Source organism: Alligator sinensis, unplaced genomic scaffold (genome assembly GCF_000455745.1).
Source record: "Alligator sinensis unplaced genomic scaffold, ASM45574v1 scaffold861_1, whole genome shotgun sequence".
Lineage (NCBI taxonomy): Eukaryota > Metazoa > Chordata > Crocodylia > Alligatoridae > Alligator > Alligator sinensis.
In genome coordinates, this window is record NW_005842153.1 from 826,244 (window position 1) to 834,239 (window position 7,996).

Below are 7,996 nucleotides of genomic sequence, written 5' to 3' on the forward strand. Positions count from 1 at the left end.
ATAAAAGTCTCTATTCCTATATAGTCTCCTGATCAATTGCATATTTTGACACACAATTAAAAAAAAATTAATGAACATTTTGAACTCTGTTAATAGACCTGGAAACAGCATATAAGAGAAATAAGAAGCTAAAATCTAGGTTAGCAATAATTTCTTTGTAGTCATGATTTACCAGGAGAAATAATTGGCTTTCTAGGGGAGGCAGGATAAACAACTGATTTTTGGAAAGCCTGAGACAGGCTGGAAGAGCAGTGCCTGTTTCTTGGTAAACTTCAAGACACTGGAACTTTCCCTTGTGCAGGTACTTCGGGGAAGGAGTATAAATGGCTGAGAATGGAAAAGGGTGAGTGGAGATTGCTCATGTTAAAACCAGGCTCCTGTGGCTATAAGAATATGTGGAAACATAAAGGCCAAATAAATTTATTAACTTAAAAATATAATGGGTGTTTAATTGTGGATAGTTAAATAAAACCTTTCACTATGAAAAGAAGTTCTTCAGTGTGTGTATGATTTTTCAAGTCTTCACTTGATTGGAAAGGAGCCAATGACCAATTTCTAACACCTCAAATCCTTTTGATTTACAGAAGTGATTCAACTGTGATTGCAATGGTTTGTGTAATGTAGTCTCACCAAAGACCGACTGCTAATTTAAATCAGAAAGTTCTTTTGGAAATATTTTCAGTAGGGCTGTTTAAAAGAAATAAGAGAATATTTCAAAAACAAAAAGGGTGTAGCTATCCAGAATTACAGAGATGCTTATTTACTGGATAGTTTAATAGGGGACTTCAATGGCATACTTACTTGAATGAGATAAGCAGCATTTGGACCAAGCTACGTAGGTTCTTTTTAAAGCTTATAGCTTACCGTGGAGAAGATGGTGGGGAACAACTGTAATTCTCTCCTCCCTCTTGCAACCTATCTGAAAGTACTTTGAAAAGGTTAAAACATTAAGCAGCAATTCGGGAAAGCACTCATTTAAGGGCAAACACAGTGGCATCCAATAGATTGTTCTTTGTCTGGGAGCTTAGCCAAGCTCTCTTACTCACTGTAATATACCATGTCAAAGAGCTGGCTCTTTATTATACAGTGCTTTTAAAAAGTGTTTCACTTGGAAACATAACAGTAAATTTACTTCACCAGCTGAATGCTGCTTTGCAAATTTTACTATTACATGAATCAGTTCTGGCATCATCCATTACAGAAAATACTAAAGGCTTTTAGAAAATATTTATCCTGATTGAATTTATGATGTGATCTGTTATGCATATTTATGGCAGGTTTAATGTGATAAGATAGATGAAACAGCTCTTGATGACATGATGGCAATCTGATAAAGCTGCATTTCTAGCTTGTTCGGATTGCATGTTAGAAAGCCCTGGGAAACTGAATGTGATATGATAAAATAAAGTACCAAGTTGGAATGCTATCCAGGTTAGGAAAAGTAAAAACACCTACCAAAATAAAATTAAATCTACACTGAGCGGTCTAAATGGAGGTTGAAATTGTCTTTGTTTCTAAAAGAGATACGGACTTGAGGTTAAGTCCAGAAAAAACAGAGAGTGAGATTTTCCGTGTGGCATTCATTAGTCAGTGCTTCTTATAGGGAAGAGGGGTTTATGAGAATCATAGAGAAGACCACGTTTTATACCTCCAAAACCCAAGTTTCAGGAGGCAACAGTATCTGAAATTCTACTAAGAGCATTCTCCTTTACACTGATCTTCACTATTCACCTTCTTCTGAGAATCAGCATAGTATTACTATAGCTTTGCTGTCAAAAGTCCTGTTAGTTAATAAACTTCTCCCTCAATTGCACTTCAGTGCTACTCAAAGCAAACTTAACTCCTACTGTTTTTGCTGATTGTACTGATTTAAGCTTAACAGGGTACACCCAGGGCTCCTGCAATCACCCCATACTTATTCCATAGATCTCTAATGAGGCAGAATACTCCACCATGCAGTATGTGTCTAGAGAATCAGCTGTTGTAGATTCATCAATCTAACCTCAGCTCATTTCACATTGACTATGTCCTTTCCCCCTTCTATTGGTTTTGTGGCTTTTTCCATTTTGTGTTACAGTGACAAGCTGCTGAAAAAACACCTTATTTTTCTAGACTATATTGCTCCTACTGACTTTTCCCCATCTAGTTTTGCCTTTATTAAAGAACATAGTCTTAAAAATATCTTTTGGGGGAAGGGATACTGTCCCTTTAAATTTAGCAGAGAAAAGTAGATGTAGTCTTAAAGATGCCATTTTGAAACTTGCTATTTGTGTTTCCACTGGACAAGGATTCCTAAATTAGGTGGTGTTTTTTTTTTCCTCTTTCTGATTCTTCAGAATGAACATTCTTACTTAGTGAGTTACTTTAAATGTATTGTCCTCTCTGCTTTCTAGCAGAGAGACCAGGAGATGTAGGAACATTTTGCAGCTGATGGATTACCATAATATAGAGTAACTACTGAGGTCTTTGTAAGAAGAATAGATTCCAGAGTGTATCAAGTAGTATCAGCAGTCACAAAGGTATCTTCTGTGCTTCATTTAAAATTTAGAATGAGTTTAACATTGGTGACTAGAAGTAGTATGATATATGCTAATAAGAATGGTTGTTAGTGCTTTTATTATAATCTCAGTTGTTAGGAACTTGCAAATCACAAACACTTGCTTTGTGCCAAGAAAGCAGCATAAGGCTTTTGGATAACAGTTTTTTTTGTTGCTTTGGTTTTATTCTCTCTAACACACATTTTACGGACTGTACTACAATAGGAACAACACTGTGGGTTTTTTTTAGTGAAATCTGGCATGAACAGAAACTGCATTTTGCTTGTTTGGGTGGGAAAACACCTTAAAATACATGTTAGGCTCTCTTCTGAGATTGCTTGGTAGCAGACTGCTTAATTGAACATCATTACTTTTGCTATAGGCTTCTAATGCCTTGATAACATCTAGGCAGTAGTAACAATATCAGGTAAGAGGAAAAAGAGACTGTTCTCTAACTTTAGAATCTTCCCTTGTAAGGAGCAGAGAGGGGCTCTTAAGGTGTAGGGCAGTGGTGAGGAAATTGGACTACTACATTATTTACAGAAGGGGAAGAAAGATAAAGGAGGGCAGGTCCTGAGTTCTTGGTTTTTCTATAGCTTGGAAGGGTGAGTGCAACCTTCTTCTCCTGTAGACAAAATGTGACAGCCTAACCTTCTCACTTGCCCTTATGAGAAAATAACAGTGAAATCCTGAGCAGCTGGGCTCAGGATTCTTTCCTTTACAAGTGGAGGGAAAAGATCTGAAGAAAACTAGAGCAATTCATAGCAGTAGTTACTGCTACCTCTGTCAACATCTTCCTTGGGAACAGTAGCTATGAAATCCTTTGTAAAGACAGGGGTGAGAGAGCCTGAACTAATTGCAATGGAGAGGAGAATGGATTGCCTAAATTAACTGTAGTAGGTAGCTTGGAAATCCTTGCTCCGCAAAACCTAGGCAGAGCCCTCTTTCCAAACTTGCAACTCCTTGTGTAACCTAGGCAGCTCCCCATTTGTAAAGCTGACAAAAGTTGTTTCTTTATTTATATCATAAGAAAACCTTTTAAAATTGTCCTTAAAGTGGAAAGCCAGTAGAAGCTGCTAGCTAGAGCAGAAGTAAAACAAAGTGTGGGTATTCCATATTTTGGTAATTTGCTCCATATTTTACCCTAAAATATTGGAAAAATATTGTAGGTGATTATATAATTAAAGATAAATATGATGCTTAATACATACCAGAGAGCAGGATTAAAGTTGCAAAAGTGTTTCTTAGCAGCAGAATGCCTAATTTTGTAACTCTTAAATTTTATAATGATTTAAAAATATTATTTCCCTGAAGACAAGATTACATTTATGAAGAAAAGGGGGAGGGGGAAGGTTTAAAAAGAAATATCACTGAAGAAATGAGAAATTATGTAGAGGAAGCTACCCTACCAGTGGCACTTTGCTCTATTTAAATTAAGGAAAATATTTAAAGATGGGTTTGTCATTACTGGAAAAGGTGCAAGTGAATTGGAATTTTCCTGGAAGTGTAATGGGAATGCCCTAAGGAAACAGTATTTTAAGGGATCGTAACAAATATAATTTTTCAAAATAACAAACACTAGGCTACCTGTAGACCCACAGTGGTTCTACTGTGTTACAATCCAAAGGAGATAGCTGAGTTGGGGAAAGACCATTAACAATATAATCATTATTGGCTCCAGATGTGTGATAACTTATTTCCAATATTAGTGGCACGGAGAAATAAAGTATGGGAAATCTTCCAATAGAAAAAGTGCCAGACAACCTTATATCAGGAAGTAGCAGGTATTATACCATGAGATAAAATATTTCTTGAAATTTGAGCAAAACAAGTGGTTGATAAAACACACATGTGACTTTTAAAAGTAATAAATACAGATTATGCATAAGATTTGTTAATACTTGAATGGAATTTTTCATTTATGTGAATGATAAGATTTTTATGAAAAAAGAACAGACTGAAAAACAAACTCTGTTGTGGAACCAGGTGAGTTGTCACATGGTAGATGAGAATGTTTAGACCTACAGTGCAGATGTTTGGGGATGTCTATACCAAATTGCAAGTGCCTGTTCCAAAGTGCAAAAAGCTTTCAGTGCAGTGGTTGTAAGTTTGGGGCGGGGGGAGATATTGTTTTGTTTTTCTAAAATGGACAAAACAACATGTGTTTTCCTAACAATTTTTGCAAAATGATCAAAGTACCTTAGATTGAATTTATTTCTGGAAAGTTAAGGTGAGGCTGACATTCTACAGTCCGCTTAGTTATAAGTCTTGGCAGAATTATAAACACCCATGTTATAATGGGAAGTGTCAGGTGACTGTAGCTTTATGTGTCTCTACCTGCTGCCTAGAGCAATGCCCACTAACAAAAGCAGTGCTTTTCTTTGACTTTCTGGCACCTGTTAACTCTTCCCAGTATAGGCTTTTGTAGGAATTTTTCCCAGCATGCCTCTCAGTCACAAGCCCTTTGTATGGCAGCTGTAGGCCTAAGGGGCCATTTTAGCAATTGTAACTTTTTTTCTCTTCAAGTTGATAAGAGCTTTTAACTCCCATGTTAAACTAAGACAAAAACTAAAGTCCTGAAGATAGAATTTTTACAAACCATAAACAGAAGAATAATTTCAGAAATTTTCTTCCAGAATAGAATGTAAACAATTTTGTAAAACTATTGGATTTTTGACCTTGTTCTTTTGATACATTAAGAGCTGACTCTTTTTTTTTTTCCCCCTACAGTCATGTGTTTGTGTGTGTACACATGTGGCTTTCCATGCTCTCTGTGAAATATCAGGTATTTCTGGTTCTGCCAGTGGAGTTTTTATTGGGTGTAACATTTGCTGTCAACTCTTGTCTTTGTTGAGGTTGTGTGTGTGCTTTCAAACTTTATGGAAGTTCTTATTTCTTAATGGTCTAAGGCTTACAATTTGTAAAAGGATGTGGGTAGAATGTAAGTACCCAAGTCTAAGGGTACAATGCTCAAACTCCCTCAGACTTGGTAGGTACCTAAATCTCTTAGCACATGCACTTTTTCAGTATCTCAGCTATCTATTAATACAAATACATTTCTATAGAAAATCAAGCTAAGCATATTAGTTTAAGTGTCTTGACGGTTCAGTAGCAGGATGTAGAGTATTGTGCATGGCCATGAGGGATTCAGGAAGCCTTATCACTGAATGTAGCTGGCAAATAGGTGGCCTGCATCTTCTAGCTAGCCAGAGCAGCAAAGGGAGAAGTCCCCACATGTGCTGTTGTTTGCTTCACATCTTAATGACTGAGCGATATTTACTCTCAAATGCTGTGGAAGGTCCAAACAAGGGTGCTGCTTTTGACCAGTTACCTGAAGCTCTGCTTCTTCTTATCACTCCTTTGTGCATGTCTCCAGGCAGAGTTTTAATGGGTGGCATTCACAGGCTCCTTGGACTGAGGGACAGTGAGTGCTGGCCAGTGTGCTCTGCTTGGGGTCCTCACTTGGACCCTTTTTTATTAGCCTATGAACATTACTCCCATTGCAGCTTTCTCTTTTGTTGACCCAAAAAATCTGTTATACTTCTAGAGGCCTCCCTGACTGAGAGAAGATTATCGTTCTCTTGATGGGCCTAGGCCCACCATGCCTGGCATAACTAATTGGCCTGAAGCTCTGCTCCTGCCCTTCTCTGAACTGCTTCTGTCCTGACAGGTATGAGCAGCTCATTGTCTATGTCATGTTCAAGCCTGTTTGAAATCTTTAAATTAGGAGTTCTTCCACCTAAATCCTCGTCATCTTTCACACGTACAGGAATGAGCTCTTGACAAAAAGGAATGAGTGACCATGTCTACTCTCAAAATATGGCCAGAAAAAGAGAAGGGGGTAGCAGTGGTGCTCCCCTTTTATTCAATAGCTTAATTATTAGAATACTTGTTTAGAGACCTGGTCTTATGCCCTTTTCTGCCTGAGTAGGTGCGAGACTTAAAATATCAACTGTCGTCTTCATGAATGTTGGTCTTTCTTCCAAAGGACTATTCTTGCATTTTATCAAATGATTGTTCAATATTAAAATCATAAGCAGTCTTTGAAGGAGAGAGGAGAATCCAAGTCTCTCCTCCTCTTCTACAAAGAGTGAACCCTAACCACTGACCTACAGAGTGATGTTCGCTCTCAGTAGGATAACTAGGGTGGCAGGGAAGGTGGGGGGGTGGTGACCATTGAAGCATTCCAGGTGCCACTTTTGAGGGAGGGGGGTGGGGGGTGGGGTGCAAAAATAGCTGCTGCTGTCAACAGCTCAGTAGCCACTACTGTTCTAAGTACTGCCATCTTTGCCCAGGGTGTAGGGCTACCATTATGCATCTGCTTCCTTTTGTTCCCCCTCTCTGGTCCAATAAATCTTGAATTGTTTTCCCAACAGCATGAAAGTTTCAACAGAGGAGAGATTCCCTCCCTCTGTCCAAGAACTGCCTATAGCCAGGTGTTGAGAGCACTTGCTTATGAGGGTAAGGAATACAGGTTTGAATCAACTCATTCCTAAGGAGAAATAGAACCCAGACCTGCCACAGCCTGAATACTCTACCCACTCAGCTTGTGTGAGGTTGGCAGTGGGATGGAGGCATCGTCACAACCACTACCTTCTCCTCCTCGTGTCTCAAAGAAAAGTAAGACCAAAGGAACAGGTTGACTACCTAATTCATACAAGAGGTTCCAGGCTTTAATTTCTGATCTGATATAGCCAATTCTATGTAGCCTTGAGCTGAGTATTTATCAATGTTTCCCACTAGCTAGTTTAAGTGCTTCAAGGTTCAATTTTTGGTGCCTGTTCTGATTCCCCTTCTGAATCACTGGACTCTCCCCATGTACTGTATAGGGGACTTAGGTGCCCAATTCAGGATGTTGATCCAACTCCAGAAACCAGGCGCCAAAAATTTGTCATTGTGACAATTAGCATTGGAGCACCTAAGTTCCTTTTTGGATTTGTCATTGATTTTAAACATAATGTTAATAAAAATGAATATTGGATAGCATCTTCAACAGTCTCTCCCTAAAAATCCCCCCTTCTCCCTTGTTTAGCTGTCAGTGTCTTGTTTTGTGTGATGGTATTATTTCACTAGCTCCTCAGCTGCCATTGAATCTTCAAGGGCAGATGACACCTGAGTTTGCAATGTATTTTTCTTTATATAAAACAATAAACGTCCCTCTCTCTCTCTCTCAGCCTTTCAATACTTCACCATTCAATATTAAAAAGAGGGGAAAACTTATCAGAAACAAGCTAATTTCCACCCGCCACCACCTTCTACCTTTGTGCCTTGACTGTTAGGAATCTGAGATTATGTAAAATGGCTGCAAAATGCTTCTATTCTGATTTAGTAATGTTTACACCATCCATATTACACTTGGATTTAAATGACTATGCACGTTGTAAGGCAGTGGAGAATTGTTCCCTATGTTTATGAACAAAGCAGGGAAACAGCAATTTGATCTGTTGTTTTATCATTTA

The 7,996-nt window shown here is 38.3% G+C and overlaps 1 long non-coding RNA gene across 2 annotated transcripts; it reads left to right on the forward strand.

Moving 5' to 3' along the window:
* The first annotated feature begins 2,225 nt into the window (after nt 1-2,225).
* Nucleotides 2,226-7,783, forward strand: LOC102386263. Of its 2 annotated transcripts, XR_324075.1 has the most exons (5): nt 2,226-2,301; nt 2,394-2,519; nt 5,268-5,322; nt 6,085-6,207; nt 6,914-7,783. It is a non-coding gene; the product is annotated as an uncharacterized LOC102386263 (long non-coding RNA). The 2 variants fall into 2 exon arrangements; XR_324076.1 differs by lacking the exon at nt 5,268-5,322.
* The last annotated feature ends 213 nt before the right edge of the window (nt 7,784-7,996 follow it).